Source organism: Sciurus carolinensis, unplaced genomic scaffold (assembly GCF_902686445.1).
Source record: "Sciurus carolinensis unplaced genomic scaffold, mSciCar1.2, whole genome shotgun sequence".
NCBI classification, from domain to species: Eukaryota; Metazoa; Chordata; class Mammalia; order Rodentia; family Sciuridae; genus Sciurus; species Sciurus carolinensis.
This window is the reverse complement of record NW_025920207.1, coordinates 138,055-155,266: the sequence shown is the minus strand read 5'-3', so window position 1 is coordinate 155,266 and position 17,212 is coordinate 138,055.

Here is a 17,212-nt window from a genome sequence, read left to right as displayed (position 1 = left end):
AAAACATCCATTTTTCTTAGGACACATTAGAGCACATTCTGATCTTCCCGGTCCCCTATCACGGGGTAATGCTCAGGCTGATGCAGCCACTCGGTCCCTTTTCCCAGTTCTTATTGGATCCATCCAAGAGGCCACAGATTTACACAAACTTCACCACTTAAATTCTCAGAGCCTTCGGCTACTTTGTAAAATTACCAGGCAACAAGCAAGGGAAATTGTAAAAGCGTGTCCTGCTTGCGTTGTCTCCCTTCCTATTCAACATCTGGGTGTTAACCCTCGAGGATTACTGCCCAATCAGATTTGGCAGATGGATGTTACTCACTTTCCTGAATTTGGGAAAACAAAGTACATACATGTTTCCATAGATACCTTTAGTGGCTTTATTTTTGCATCACCGCATTGCGGAGAAGCTACCAAGGATGTCATTTCTCATCTTGTCTCAGCCTTTTCCATAATGGGAAAGCCAGCACATATTAAGACAGATAATGGCCCTGCATATACCAGTACCAAGTTCAAACAGTTTTGTGCCACTCTTCAAATCTCTCATACTACTGGAATTCCATATAACCCTCAAGGTCAAGGCATTGTGGAACATGCACACCTCACCTTAAAAACCTGGCTTACCCGCCTTAAGGCCTCTTCCCTTGCATTTACCACTCCCAGGGATCGCCTTAATCATGCATTATTTGCTCTTAACTTTCTTACCCTAGACAATGAAGGACATTCGACCGCAGACAGACATTGGCATCCCTCTTCTAATTCTGCTCGCCCATCTGTTATGTGGCGCGATCCTTTAACAAATAAATGGAAAGGCCCAGATCCCGTCCTCATTTGGGGACGAGGCTCAGCTTGTATTTTAGATCAAGAACAAGCAGCCCCAAGATGGTTACCAGAACGCCTGGTCAAACAGGTCAATGATTTACCACAACCCAGGGACGGAAACCTTCCCCCTGAGGATGAATCTTCCTCTCTTATAGATGCAGCTAACAATCTATGCGAAAAATCCCCTGAATGACAGACCCTGTTCTTGCACAACCTCTACAGCAGTGGCCTCAGGTACTGCTGGTTTGGGGGTCTCTCTTACTCAATATACAAAATTATCCAGACAATTGATTTCTGATGTACAGATACTCTCAAGCACCATACAAGATCTTCAAGATCAGGTGGATTCCTTAGCAGAAGTGGTCCTACAAAATAGGAGAGGTTTAGACCTTCTAACTGCCGAACAGGGAGGCATTTGTCTGTCTTTGCAGGAAAAATGCTGTTTCTATGCCAACAAGTCAGGAATTGTTAAGGACAAGATCAAACAGCTGCAGGAAGACTCAGAAAAACGCCGACAAGCACTGGCTGATAATCCACTATGGACTGGATTCAGTGGACTCCTTCCCTATCTTCTTCCCTTCTTAGGTCCCCTCCTTTGCTTGCTGCTTATTGTATCTATAGGTCCTTTGATATTCAACAAGATCATGGCTTTTCTTAAAGCTCAAATTGAGGCTATACAGGCGAAACCTATTCAGGTTCATTACCATCAACTGGAGATGATGGATCGTGATGATGATCTTAAAAGACCATCACCCCTGTGAGCTGAACTGGACAGCCAATGACGGGTAAGATTCGTGAGAGCTCATACCAACCTAAGACAGGAAATGAGGGCTAGAGCCTCATTATCCAATGACGGGTAAGGATGCTGCTCTGCCACGGACAACCCAAGACAGGCGCAGTTCCCGAGGGATTGTCACTCCAGCTCTGTACCTGTTCGGGCAAGCCGCGCCCCCGCCTCAGCGCATAGCCTCTATCACCCCCTTAAAATATGGATATCGAAAAATGGTCAATAATTTTATATAAGAAAGGGGGAAATGTCAGGGACCAAGAAGTTCTTATTCTGAGAACATTCTGATCTTTACAATAAGCAGCAGCGCCCCTCCCTTCCCGCCGGCACAAACTTCACCTTCCCGCCGGCGCGAACCTCACCTCCCGGCCGGCGCGAATTTGCACCCTATCAGGAACCCAGCAGAAGAACACAGCCAACCAGCCTGCACCTTGTCACACCCCTCCTTCCCTCAGTATAAATACCCCTGTGTGAACAATAAAAATTTGCAGCTTGATCAGAATTCCTGTCTTGCTGCCTCTCCCTGCGTCTCTTGTCCCTTCATTCCTTCTCTCTCAGGTTTGCGGTCCCGTGTTGATGTCCCGCGGGTCGGGACAGAGTTCCATGCTTTTTCCTCTCACTTAAAACTAATTTTTTCTTTTCTTTTTGTCCTCTACCATCATCTGTGAATTTCATTCTTTGAATCCATGAGACAAGAACCCAGAAAGAAAATCAGTGAGGCCTGTAGCTCACATAGATTTCATTTATCTGCAGAAGTGGCAAACTGAGCCCTGTTCTCAAACTCCAATTTTATTCCCCTGGGCAAAGAGTGAATGGAAATCAAAGCAGGCTTGAGGTCAGTTCCTCTTTGCCCATTTCTCTACAGACCAGGCAGATTTCCTGGGATTTTCTTCTCTCTCCTTTATGTCAGTATTGGTATCCCTGACCCACAGCAGGATGATTTGCAGGCTGAGAAGTAGTACTCAGACTGTCAGCACTAGGTTGAAAAGAGGATAGAAAATGAAGTTTTTAAAAATCCTTCTTTGCTGTCCTGCTACACTTACACATTAGAGGCAGCACCTTTTTTGCATCCAACTTAGTTTTTGCCTGTTAAGTCTCCTTATTATGTAATTACATATATTCCTGTACATACACAATCTTTCACCTTTTAAAAAATTTCTGACAGATCAACTTCCAACTGTAAGACTGAACAATAATTTAGAAAACCATTCAAAGACCAGGTTGTTACAGTAAAACATCATCTTTTTCTTAGGTTTGTACCTATGCATGACCCATTGATACTGAAGCCAGAATTAAGGACAGGTAGTTAGTGTAGAAATAGGGGATCGGGTCAAATCGAGGAAATGAAGCCATGAAGTCATCTGCCTCTGGAAGTTGGAGACTGCCCCTGGAAGAATGGAATGTCAAGGATCTCTGGAGGCCATTGATTACCAAATTTACCTGCCTTTATCAAGGACTGCAAACAAGGGGCTGCTAATTGGTGCCCCCTGGGCCCTTATCTGCCTGAATCACCCTGGCCCTCCCCCTGCCCATGGCTTCTCACTTAATGCAAAACCAGGCCTAGTCACGGAGGCAGGAAGGACAGATAAGGGGGAGAGAACTGGAGAACAAAAGAGACTTTAACCTATAAAAGATGTAGGGTGGGCTCACTTCTGGGGACTTTAGAACATCAGCCAAGGCCCCCTTCTTCCTGCCGGGAGAAGTCTGTATTATTACCTTTAAATAAAACCTGCTTAATATGCTTGCCTTTGTTGTGCCACAAAGGCCACCAGAGACCACGATCAATGCAAGCAACGAAGAGTCATTTATTAGCAAGCTCAAGCCTGGTCCTCTGCGCACCCCTTGTTTAGCACGGTTTTTATAATGAAAGGCAAGCAGTTTTACAGTGTTCTTTTAATTGGTTAACATATAAAATTGTATGCAAACATGTTAGTTTAAGTTCTGGGTCTCCCTGACCTTCGAGAGGAGGGTTGTCGTTATCTTTAAGTTTGCTTTTTGGGTCAGCCACCTGGCCTTTACAGAGAAGATAAGAGACAAGACAAAAATTCTTTGCGGCTTTTATGAGGGGTTGAGGGCAGTTTGGGGAGAGCCTCGTATTTACACAGGTGCGAGCTTTTTCTATCTTTTCATTCCCCCCTCTCCAAGAACATTTAGAGAGCCAATCTTGGGTCTCTTTGTTCTAATTCTTGCTGCTTAATGGGCTCATATTGGGCCTTTAGCATGATTAGCTGTATTGTATTTATTCTATCTTTAACAAAAGCAATTAACTTATTGATTATACAAGGTCCTATAGTTAAAGCTAGTAGCAACAATATTAGGGGACCCACTATAGCGGACACCAGAGTAGTTAACCAAGGGGAAAAATTGAACCAGGATTCAAACCAGCTCTGACTAGTTTACCATTCTTTCTTTCTGTTTGTTAGTCCTTCTCTGACTTTTGCCATGTTATCCTTGATTATCCCAGAGTGATCTATATAAAAACAACATTCTTCTCCTAGGGCAACACATAAGCCTCCTTGTTGTAAAAATATTAAGTCCAAACCTCTTCTATTTTGTAAGACCACTTCAGTTATGGAAGTTAAAGATTGTTCTAAATGAGAGATTGAATCTTCTAAACGCTCTATGTCTGCATATATTGCTGCTCTTAGATTGGAATAATGTTGGTTCTGAGTGACTAAGGATGCTACTCCAGTTCCTAACCCTCCCAAGCTAGCCCCGAGCAGCAGAGTAAGAGTTAGAACAGTAATAGGTTCCCGTTTTTGTCAAATGGGGTTCTGTTTCATGCCCCATCCTTGTTCAATCATAGTCATAAAACTCTGGTGCCCATTGTAAATTAGCCATGGAACCAATCTGACTAGAACACAGTAATCCTTTGACTGTTTTAACACACTCCAGTGGACACAGGGGTGAGTCCAGAGGAGCAAGCCCGCCAGGTATTATTGTGGGGTATTATAAAAGAGTTTTCTGCCTCTGGTTGGATTTCCCATGTTGAACGACAGAGGGACCGGCGGGCATGGGGTACTGTTCCTAAACAGAGCCCTTGCTCTGACACTTGCTCTAGGGTTAAGGACTGTTTAGATCGCCAACGGCAATCGTGGAGCTTGGTGGAGATAGTAACATGCGCTTGTACTGCTACTCCCTCATAATATGGGGGGATAGTGTCATAGCAGAGCCAGTAGGACCTGGTCAAATTAGGGTAGGTGGCATTGAGCACCAGGAAGGACCAAGACAAAAGGCTCAGAAGGGGATGAGCTTCTGTTTGAATTGGATCTACAATCAACTGTTCATGGAGTTGTTTAGTCCTTAAGTAGGGGGCACTTAAGGAGTGGGTGGTTGGTTGTGGGGTATTTGGGAAGCTAGTAACTGATTTAATAATTTTTGGACCTCGGGTAGTGGTGAATGACTGAAATTCTTTGGGCGGGTGGGCGTAAAATTTGGTTAGGCCCTAATTGCAGGGTGAAAAGCTTTATAATCATCCGAACAGTGAACACAACCCCTAAATCAGGTCCCTCAGCATAGAGCCGTAACCCCCATGATCGGGTTCTTATCCATTGTCTATCCCGCTTTCCCTTATCGGTGAAGGTGATTAAGAGGGGATTACAACTATTGTTACATGAAACTTTTTTACCTCGCTTGACTTCAATTAAATCATGAGAGGCTTTTATCCAATAAGCCTGCCCTGTAGTTTCACATCCCCATTTAGCACAGAAATAAGATTCTTCCCCTCCACATTCTTTCTGGTGAGAATAACCAGGACACACATAGAAGGGGACACGCTGAAGTTTCTCCCTCCCACGAGCATAAGCACAGTTAATTTCCTTGTTCTCCCACTAACTGTATCTGAAAGGGTCCGTTTACTTAGGTGTAATTCTTCATTAACACTAATAGTGCCTATTCCCACAGAAAAAGCCCCATTTGCTAAAGTGCAAAGGTCTACTTGCAGTTCAGGCCACCATGTCCATAAAGGGTGGTATTCAGTCACAGTCAGGCCGGGAACTCTTGCTGCCGGGTTGGTTACTTCCCAGGTGATTTCATAAGGCTGATGTGGGCTGAGGTTGGTGGCTCCAGAAACTGGAGCTACAGCTGTGGTTGTGGCCAGGGCAAAATAACAAAGCAAAAGTAAGAACATAGTCACAGTCTGTGGCGGCAAAACTTGATCTTTAGCGGGTTGTCTTTGGACCTGTCCACTCTCCACGTAGAGTAATCTTGGGCAGGAAACACAACGTCGGAAAGGGGTTCAGTCGGCTTGACGTGGGTGTGATGAATCCAGGAGGCGATGCTGTTGACTTTGAGAGCGGTGGGTGTAGTCAAAATGACCAAGGGGCCCTTCCACCTTGGTTCCAGGTTATCAGGAATGTAAACACAATATTTAACTCTTAATGTCATAGATGTTCCCAGAAAATATAGTTAAGCTACTTAATGTCATCTGATTTTTGTACAATATTCCTTTATTGGTATAGCCTGTGTTAAGTAGAGATCTCTATATTTCTGTTACATAGGGCTAGATAATCATACTAGCAAACATAGATTAAGCCTACCTGTGACTGTAGGCCTTAAACTGACTAAAATCTTCTGACTCTGGCAGTTTCCCTTGATAGTTGTCAGGCACATTTGCCTAAGAATCTTTCTTTTGTAGCTTCCACTCTTAATTTTAGTGGGCTAAACAAGTGTACATCTTAAGTTACTTTTAACTATTATTTCTTTTAAATGCCCAAGAATGGCTATATTTTGGTTTTAACCATTTTGCTGGGTGTCCAAGATCAAGCTGGTCAAATTGATCTGGTTCCTGTCTTGTTAAAGAGTCAGCTGAGTTTCCACAGGGGTCACTCATAGAGAACTTAAGAGCAGCTTTTTAGCTCCACCAGTGCCATTGGTTAGGCAGGGTCTCCTTGATGAGGTGGCTTCCTTTGGAAGCATCAAAGGGTGTCTCCCTTTTTCCATGACCCTCCTCTGCAGCAGATGCACTGGGTGATTTTTCAACCTCTAGTGGTCTCACCAATCTCCTTGATCAGGAGGTTGTGTGACCCAGAGTTGCAAAGCTCCTTAGAGAAGTTCTCTTGTTCCCTGGATTCAGGCTGACTGAGGGCAAGACCCGAACCCTGGCTTTTCTTGGCCTCTGTATTTAATCCCAATCTCTAAGTTTGATCTTAATCATCCAGCAAGTCAGTCTCACCAGTCATAAAGTAAGAGTATTGGGCTTTAGCTTCAATGTTTATAACTTTATAGTCATTTACCTTTTTTTTTTTTTATTAAAGTACTACCACATACTATCTGTTTAGAAGGTGATGGCCTATTATCATAAGTTACCTAGGTTGTATGTTCTGGAAGCAGCTACTTCTGCAAAAGAGTAACAGGCAACAGTTTTACAAAAATGAAATTAGCAAGAGTAAAAACATATTTAGCTTGTATAATAGTTATCTTGAATTTTGGCTGAGTTCTACATTATATATCCTGTTTGAGATCACAGTAATCTTTACAACAAACATCAAACTTTTGACCACAACTTTAAATAAGTTAAAGTCTGGCTTACTTTGGAGCCATTCTAACATGTAGCAGGGTGAGGCAGAGCCTTATCTCAGGTAAGGCAGGGCTCTTCACAAATCTTAAGTAAAATATTCTAATCCTGAAGCTAATTTTTGCCCCTTTTGCCATGACCAGCATGACTAAATTTTCAAGTTCAGTGAGGGTCAAAGGAGTATTAGAAAATAAAGGTTTATAAACACAGATTTTGAAGATTAAGCTGAGATCAGATGGAGATCTGTTCTCTGATGGAAATGCAGACCTAAACTGTTATGTTAGCAATCTTTATACATGTCTTATTTTTAGGTTAAAGACTATGTAAGCATTATTCTTTGTTTTCAGGAGAGTTACAGAAACTAGAACATCTATGTAACTTTTTACCACAACTGCAAAGTGCAATGTTAGAAACTCTGTGTAGCTCTCAAAGAAGTCCACTGTCCAAAGTTACTGTACAGTGGGCAGGAACTAGAGCAGGGAACTGATGAAACACTGGTTATCTAGCAAAACAATTTCTTTCTGCCCAAGAGCTGTGTGCCTGAGATCAATGTAAGAGCTGATAGGACTCCTGTACAGAGCCTCCCCAGGGAGGCTACTGCCACAGCAGTTAGGCATCTTGTGCTCCTACACAGGAACACTCCCAGGCACCAGGCATGCTACAGTCATGAGGTCAGGGACCCCAATCTCAGTCATTGCTGTACCATTTTTGCTATTGCACATTACACTCTTTCTTAAATGTCATTTTAAGAAGTTTACATATATTGATTTCTGAGTCCATATGAACATTAGTTAACACAGTCTAACATTATATCTAAAACAGGAATCAATCAAAGAAAGGCTGAGAGAGCTTTTAACTTTTCTTTTGTGTAGCAAAATGCTTTCACCTTCTATGATATGAACCTTTAAACAAATCAGGCTGTCACTAACTCTTAGAAATACATTTACATTTAAATTTTTATCTCAGTGAAATAAGTAACCAATTTTACATATACCTTACTGATAATAGGTCCCATAATAGAACATTAAGTGATAGAAATAAATCCCCAATAAAATGTACTCTTTAAGTTTAAAATTACCATTAAAGACAAGTTTATTCTGGAGAAGAGCAGTTTGATAAATTTCCTGCTTTAAAAACTTGTATACCTGGAAAATATGAATACATTTAATATACAAAGAGTGACCATTTCATAATTACCTTGACACTTTAATCTTACTAAATTTGGTCTTTAAAGAAAAATTTAGACTCTGTAACATAGTACAATACTCTTAACAGTTGTTTAACCATAATTGTATAAATCCCAATTTTAAGACTAATTGTTAAAGAATAAACTTAATAGACACAAAGTTAAGAGTAAATTAATGTTTCTAAGAAATCCTTGTCATTTTACAATGTCATTTTACCATATAGGTTAAACTTTGGCTTATATCAGAACATTAGTATTTCACCTTAGGAAAAACCTTAATACCTTCAACTGTCTCATATACATACAACCAACTTAGTTACACACAAACTTGTTGAAACTTGCCCTTTACTTACACACAGACTTTCTTAGCACTTACTTAGACCCTCATGTATTCCATCACACAAGCACTTTCTTACCCAGAAACATTTCCTTTTCCTTTTTATTAAATATATTTCCAAGCCCAGAACCTTTTATTTTCTCTTTCCTATCTGTTGACCCCTTTTTGTCCACATTCTGAAACAACTCTTATGAAATTTCTGAATTTAGACAAATTACTCCAATTTAATAAGATAAAATACTTTGTTGTTTATAGTACTCTAACTGAAACACAGTGAGAGGGGAGATGGTAACTCTAAATCCAAATCTAAGAGCTCCTTGGAGATTTGTAGAACTGGAGAGGGAGCAGGGGGAAGTGGTAAGGGAGCAGATGGAACGCTTACCCTCCAGGTTGAGGTTTTTACCTGTTAGGACACAACTCTTAATAACCTTGTTTTTAGTAATGACACAAGCAATTTTAAACACTTTTTATTTATCAACCTATGAAAACACCAATAATGTTTAAGTTTGTTATTCCATGGAACTTAAGGACTTAGAGTACTTGATGTTATTTAACAATTAGCATTTTAACTTTGCAAATTAATCAGATGTTGCTAACAACACATTTGAGTAGTCCCATACGTGTTAAATTTAATTACTTATTTTGAAAAAAACCAAGATATCAGACAAGTGTCCTGACCAGTTATTTGCCATCACTTTCCTGTTGAAGAAAAAGTCTAGAAACAATTGATATTAGACCTTGTTAACATCAACATTTCATTAGTTTGACCACCTGGAGACTTGCGAGTTATTTCTAAAGACATTTTACTTTTATTAGTTACCCCAATTAAATCAAACCCTTTTAAATCATGTGATAAAAGTATTTGGATCCATTTTTAAAATTTTATTTTAGGACGCGCTCAGTTTTGATACAGACAAAACATGAATCAGATAGCATGCCACACAATAACACAAAATCAAAGGTCTTGTAACTTTATCTCCATTGCAATGTAACAGATGTTTAAAAATCACTCTAGAGTTGGATAAAAATAGAACTGATCAAAAAGAAAAAAAAATCATTAACCTAGGTATGTAGGATCAAAATTATGAGCTCAAAATACAGCATTAAAGAAAAACAAAACAAAACAAGAATCCTAGAAAATGAGTTATTTCTGTGTAGCAGTCCAGGAGTTTAAAATGGACACCTTTTTTTCCTTTTCTTCAGGTCACCCCCCCTTCCCACTGAGACTGCTGAAGTTTACATTCCAATGCAGGCTTCAGCAAGGCCAGGCAGAGGGGAGGGGGGATCACCTAGGGCTTTTTAACCCTTTTTCTTCCTGGTTGAGAAATCAGGTTAGGTTTGAATGCAGAAAATCACAAAACATTATTTCTCACTACTTTTGAAGAATGGAGCTGCTGAGCTCTCTGCCTAGGGGGATTGGAGTAAACAAATCTCTCAGGAACAAGGAGAAGGACTGTAAAGTACCCTGCAATGAGTATCCCTAAGCCTAAAATCGGATTAACACAATAAAGAATTTAATATGAGACAAGAGTAAAGACCGTAAGGTACAATACACAAACAGACAGACATATAGCACGCTAAATCAAAATTGGCTAGTTGGTATTTTGTCGACAAAAACAATTTCCGATTGTGACAAAAAGTCACCCAGATGCAACACAAAGACTGCCCAGATGCAACACCAAAGTTGCCCAGATGTGACAAAGAATCACCCAGATGCAGCACAAAAGCTTCCCAGATGCAACACAAAGGCTGCCCAGATGTGACAAAGAGTCACCCAGATGGGTCAAGGGGATGTCTCCCGAGACCCTGCTGGGGTCCTATAGTGCGTCCGCCAGGACTTTGCCAGCCCAGAACCAGAACCTGCAGGCAATCCAGACCAGAAAAAATGTGGCAATGCCTTACTCACCGGCCGAAATTGTCACCTATGACTCTATGATCAGGTGTCTGGGTGGGCTTGGGGCATCCCGGGCGAGCCCCCAAGATGTTGTGCCTAGCGGCTTGAGACCCCACAAAGACCAGCAGAGACCCCGATCAATGCAAGCACGAAAGAGTCATTTATTAGCAAGCTCAAGCCTGGTCCTCCTCGCACTCAGTAACCGGTGACGCTAAGAGGCCCTGAGCCCTTGTTTAGCAGGGTTTTTATAATGAAAGGCAAGCAGTTTTACAGTGTTCTTTTAATTGGTTAACATATAAAATTGTATACAAAGCATGTTAGTTTAAGTTCTGGGTCTCCCTGACCTCTGAGGGGAGGGTTGTCATTATCTTTAAGTTTGCTTTTTGGGCCAGCCACCTGGCCTTTACAGATAAGATAAGAGACTAGACGAAAATTCTTTGCAGCTTTTATGAGGGGTTGAGGTCAGTTTGGGGAGAGCCTCGTATTTACACAGGTGCGAACTTTTTCTATCTTTTCACCTTGGCATGTTTCTCTAGTGTTCAATCTTCAACATTAGAAGGAGCAGAACTCGTCATCGGTAAACGGCGGTATCAGATTTGGAGGTCCCACTGAGATTTACGCCAAGGTAAGTGAGCTTCTCTCTACACACACCCCACATCTGTTTGAGGTGCATCTTTCTGTCTCTTTATTTTTGGAGGGCAAATGGGCACCCGTCAGCTACTTAAATGCAGTTAGTGCAGCCGCCATTCTTAAGACTCGGGTGAGAGGTTTCCTGACCCAGGCAAGTTTCCAATCACCTGCTCTGTAGGCATGTTGGACTGTGCTGAAGCCGTTTCCTACTTTTCTGTCCAGCCCGGAGCGCAATTGTCGTGAGTACACAGTGTCCCTAGTCCTGATCTGCCCAGGATGCGTGGAGGTGGAGGAAGGGTTGGAGCAACTGCGGGGTTCTCGGCCCCGGGCTACTCTCGGGTGAACCCCAAAGGTTCCTTCTCCGGACTCCCCCTCCTGACCGCCCTGAGGGGTATCCAGGGTGATCGGTAGACAAAGGCACTGAGGGAAAGCGCCAATTACCTTTGCCTCCGTATGGGCCGCAGAGTGCACAACACATTGCACATCCACTCCCTCCTGGATGCTCCCCTTCCCTTCCCAGTCAGACATTAGGAATTCAGACTGTAGGATTAAGGCCTGGGATGATTAGTATGAAAATGCCCAGGTTCCCTTTGTTCGCATAGTTAGCCTTCACTAATCTAGACATCTAGAGTCTCCCCATTACTGTTCCTGTGCTTAACTGTGCTCATGGTGTTCTCTTTAAGCTGCAAGAGGGAGGCAATTTAAAAACCCCTCCCCTGAGACCCTCCAAGCAAAGGGCGTTATATGCCTAACAACCAATAGATGTCCCCACCCTTCGGAGATTCCTTTAGTCTACAGGGCAAAAAGATAGGCAAACGGCACACTTTTTACTTTTGTCATCATTTTTATAATTAGGAGTTTATAGTGGCAGGAGGAAAGCAGTAATGCCCTTAAGTCTGAATCTTCCCAGGGTCTCTAGCACAGGGCAAACTAGGACCCTAGCATTTTGCCGAAGAAGGCCAGAAATAACTTTGGCAAAGCCAGGTAGTGAAAGACGGGTTTTTCTGGACCGTAAGAAAGCTCAAAGTTAGGGAGACATCCCTAATAACTCAGAAGGGAACTTCTCTCTCAACAGTATTGCCAGGTTCACCACTAGCCTGCATACTGCTAAATTACAAATGATCAAGAAAAGTGCCTTTCATATGTTACCATGCTTGACAGCAATAATCTCTACCATGAGAGGAGAAAGCCTTGAGGAATCACCCACTAAGGGAGGAAAATCGAGGGAACCCTCCCAACTTAAGACAGACAAAAATAAATTTAAGGAGGCTTTTGGAAGATCCTAATAAATATTGAGATGTTTCAAAACTTACACCAGGTATTTGACTTTACTTGGAAAATTATGCTATTAACCATCTAGAGAACAGGCAGTTCCCAGAAACAATCCTAACTGGGATTCGAATAATAGCAGGATGCCTAAAAAAACTATTATGCAGCCTTCAGGAAAGTTCTGCTATTTTCATGGAGAGACTTAGGAAAGCAATAAGAAAACACACCACTCTGAATCCTGAATCCATAAAGGGCCACCTACTTTTAAAGTATAAATTTATCATTTAGTCAGCCCCAAATATTAGAGGAAATTACAAAATTGGCACATGGCCCTAAATAATCCTCAGATGATCTTCTCAAGCTTGCATCTTCCATTTTTTAATAGACATCAAAAGAAAGAAAAGGGAACATATAGGCAAGAAAAAGGACTTATTAAAGATCATTCAAACTAATAGAAACTTTTAATGCCTTGCAATAGTCCATGCAATTTGCCCATTTTAGGAGTTAAAAAGCAAACTGCCTAGTCCAAAACCTTAGAATAATGAAGCAGTAATTTCCCCCACCCTGTAGTTCTTAATCCACACACTTTATCTTGGATTCCAACTGCTGTTTGGTTTACTAAGTTAGATTTAAAAGATGACTTTTCCTGTCTATGCTAGACTCTGAATGGCAATTTCTGTTTGCTTTGAGGAACCAGATACTGTATCTCAACTAACATAGACAGTGTTGCCTCAGGATTTAGATGGCCCTCAACTGTTCCAGATAAACCTTAGCTAAGGACTTAACAAAATTTAGAGATAAAACATTCTGTGATTGTTCTCCAGTAAGTAAAGTACATCTTTTATGTGCCACCACCCAGGAGGAATATCAAAAGGCCATTGCAGAACTCCTAAACTTCTTAGCTAATAGGAATTAAAAGATCTCAAAAAATAAAGCTTAATTATGTCATCAACAGGTTCAATACTACAGAAAATAGCCACTATAGGACAATATTCTGCCCCAGGAATATCAAGAAGGGGCCTTACTTCAAGCTCCTGTCCTCAGCTTACCTATGAAGCAAGATTTAACCTGTTTGTCACAAAGGGGAAAATAAATCCTGGATAAGCAGCCATAGGCAGCTCAATAACCAATGGCATATCTCAGTGAGGAACTTAGCAAAGTAGCTTCATTCTCAAAAGTAATGGAAAATAAAGTCTCCTAATTTTCTTTGACATCCAACCTGTCCTGATGAGATGGCTAAAATGCCCTAGGCACAAGGTTTCTGTTAAAACCTGTTAGATCCTTCCGGATCTCAGTCAAGGCTTACATTGAAATGTAAATAGGAAGCCTAAAGGCTCAGTAGGAGACTGGTCTCAAACCCAAGGAAATAAAAGGTAAAAAGAGTCTTACCTGAACTCGAGCAAAAGTAAATTTTATGGTGCTTTACTGAAGTAATTAACAGCTGTATCATTTTTCCAGGACTCTTTTTTTTTTTTAATTCCATATTTTTTGAGCTAATGATTTTTTTTGATCAGTTCTATTTTTTATTCAACTAGAGTTTTTGAACATCTGTTACATTGCAATGGAGATTCACCTATAAAGTTACAAGGCCTTTGATTTTGTGTTATTTGTATGTCCTGCTGTCTGATGTCATGTTTTGTCTGTATCAAAACTGAGTGCTCCTAAAATTAAAATTTAAAATGGATTCAGATACTCTTAATTCATGTGATTTAAAAAGGTTCAATTCAAATTGGGTAAACTAAGAAAAGTAAAATGTCTTTGAAAATAACTCTCAAGTCTAGGTGGTCAAGCTAATAAAATATTGATGTTAATAAAATGTCTAATATCAATTGTTTCTAGGACTTTTCTTCAACAGGAAAGAGACAGCAAATACTGTTCAGGACACTTGTCTGATATCTTGGTTTTTACAGAATAAGTGAATTAGAGTTAACATGTATGGGATTACTCAAATGTGTTTGTAGAGACATCTGATTAATTTACAAAGTTAAAATGCTAATTGTTAAATAACATCAAGTACTCTTAACTCCTTAAATTCCATGGGGTATCATACTTAAACATTATTGGTGTTTTCATAGGTTGGTAAATAAAAGGGTTTAAACTTGCTTTGTGTCATCACTAAACTAAAAACAAGGTTACTAAAAGTTATGTCTAACAAGTGCAATTCTATATACAAAGAGTCCCAAAAGTTTCAACTATGTTTCAATTAGAGTACTATAAACAACAAAATATTTAATCTTATTAAAATAGAGTAATTTATCTAAATTCAGAAATTTCATTAGAGTTGTTTAAGAATGTGAACAAAAAGGGGTCAAGAAATTTGAAAGAGAAAATAAAAATTTCTGGGTATGGAAATATATTTAGTAAAAGGGAAAAGGAAATGTTTCTGGGTAAGAAAGTGCTTGTGTGATGAAATATATAAGGGTCTAAGTAAGTGCTAAGAAAGTCTGTGTGTAAGTAAAGGGCAAGTTCAACAATTTGTGTGAAACTAAGTTGGTTGTATGTATGTGAGACAGCTAAAGCTATTTAAGGTTTTTCCTAATGTTCTGATATAAACCAAAGTTTAATCTATGGTAAAATGACAAGGATTTCTTAGGAACACTAATTTACTCTTAACTTTATGTCTATTAAGTTTTATTCTTTAAAACAATTAGTCTTAAAAATTGGGGTTTATACAATTATGGTTAAACAACTGTTAAGAGTATTGTACTATGTTACAGAGTCTACATTTTTCTTTAAAAACTAAATTTGTTAAGATAAAAGTGTCAAGGTAATTGTGAAATGGTCACTAGTTGTATATTAAATGTGTTCATATTTTCCAGGTATACAAGTTTTTAAAGCAGGGAATTTATCAAGCTCTGTTATTTTCCAGATTAAACTTGTCTGTAATGGTAATCTTAAACTTATAAAGAGTAAATTTTAATTGGATATTTATTTCTATCATTAATGTTCTATTAGAGGACCTGTTATCAATAAGGTATATGTAAAATTCATTACTTTTTACACTGAGATAAAGAATTTCAAATATAAATGTATTTATAGAAGTTAGAGCCTGAGCTGTTTAAAGGTTAATATTGTGAACATGAAAACATTTTGCCACTTTGACACACAAAAGGAAAGTTAAAAGCTCTCTCAGCCTTTTTTTGATTCATGTTTAGATACAATGTTAAATTCTGTTAATTATAAAGTTTATATACACTCAGGAACAGTATATGTAAACTACTTAATGAATATTTAATAAGAAGCAAAGATCAACATCAGAATTAGAACACTTAAGATCTGTAAAAGAGCCACGCCTTACCTGAGATAAGGCTCGGCCTCCCACCTTACTGCATGTTAGAGTGACTCCAAAATAAGTCAGACTTCAGCTTATTAAAGTTATAGTCAAAAGATTGGTTCTTGTTGTAAAAGTACTGTGATCTCAAATAGGGGATATAATGTGGTTCTCAGTCAAAATTCAAGATAGCTATTAACAAGCTGAATGTATTTTACTCTTGCTAATTTCATTTTGTAAAACTGTTACCTGTTAACATTTTGCAGAAGTAGCTGCTTCAAGAACACACAACCTAGGTAACTTGTGATAAGAAGCTATCACCTATAGAACAAGATTGTGGTAACTTCCAGTACTAATATAGACTCCAGTTAGATAAAAGGGTAAATAACTGTAAGTTATGGACATTAAAGTTAAATCCCAGTACTCTTACTTTATGACTGGTGAGACTGGCTTGCTGGATGATTAAGATCAAACTTAGAGATTGGGATTAAATACAGAGGCCAAGAAAAAAACAGTATCTTGCCCTCAAAGTCAGCCTGAACCCAGGGAATAAGAGGACTTCTCTAAGGAGCGCTGCAACTCTGGGTCACACAACCTCCTGATCAAGGAGATTGTTGAGACTAGAGGATGAAAAATCACTCAGTGCATCTGCTGCAGAGGAGGGTCATGGAAAAAGGGAGACACCCTTTGATGCTTCCAAAGGAAGCCACCTCATCAAGGAGACCCTGCCTAACCAATGGCACTGGTGGAGCTAAGAAGCTGCTCTTAAGTTCTCTATGAGTGACCCCTGTGGAAACTCAGCTGACTCTTTAACAAGACAGGAACCAGGTCAATTTGACCAGCTTGATCTTGGACACCCAGCAAAACGGTTAAAACCAAAATATAGCCATTCTTGGGCATTTAAAAGAAATAATAGTTAAAGGTAACTTAAGATGTACACTTGTGTTAGCCCACTAAAATTAAGAGTGGAAGCTACAAAAGAAAGATTCTTAGGCAAATGTGCCTGATAACTATCAAGGGAAACTGCCAGAGTCAGAAGATTTTAGTCAGTTTAAGGCCTACAGTCACAGGTAGGCTTAATCTATGTTTGCTAGTATGATTATCTAGCCCTAAGTAACAGAAATATAGAGATCTCTACTTAACACAGACTAAAATATAGGGATTGTACAAAAATCAGATGACATTAAGTAGCTTAACTATATCTGGGGACATCAATGACAATGTTAAAGTCCCCAAATAAAGGCCTTGTCCCCTCTAGCCTTTGCTAGGCCTTGTTATGGAAACAACTTCTCAGTTCTTCCACCCCCTGATGAGGAATTATTGACTTCTTTCATCTTTATGATATTCATTGGCATGTTCCAGATTCTGCAACATTTATTGTCAATCTCATTTCAGTACTCATGTCTTTTTGTTCTTCTCTCATAGAAGCACCCATCCCCAGATGCCTTTACAGCCTGCTCTTCACAACCAGACTTCTACCTTGGACCCCTCGATTGACCCA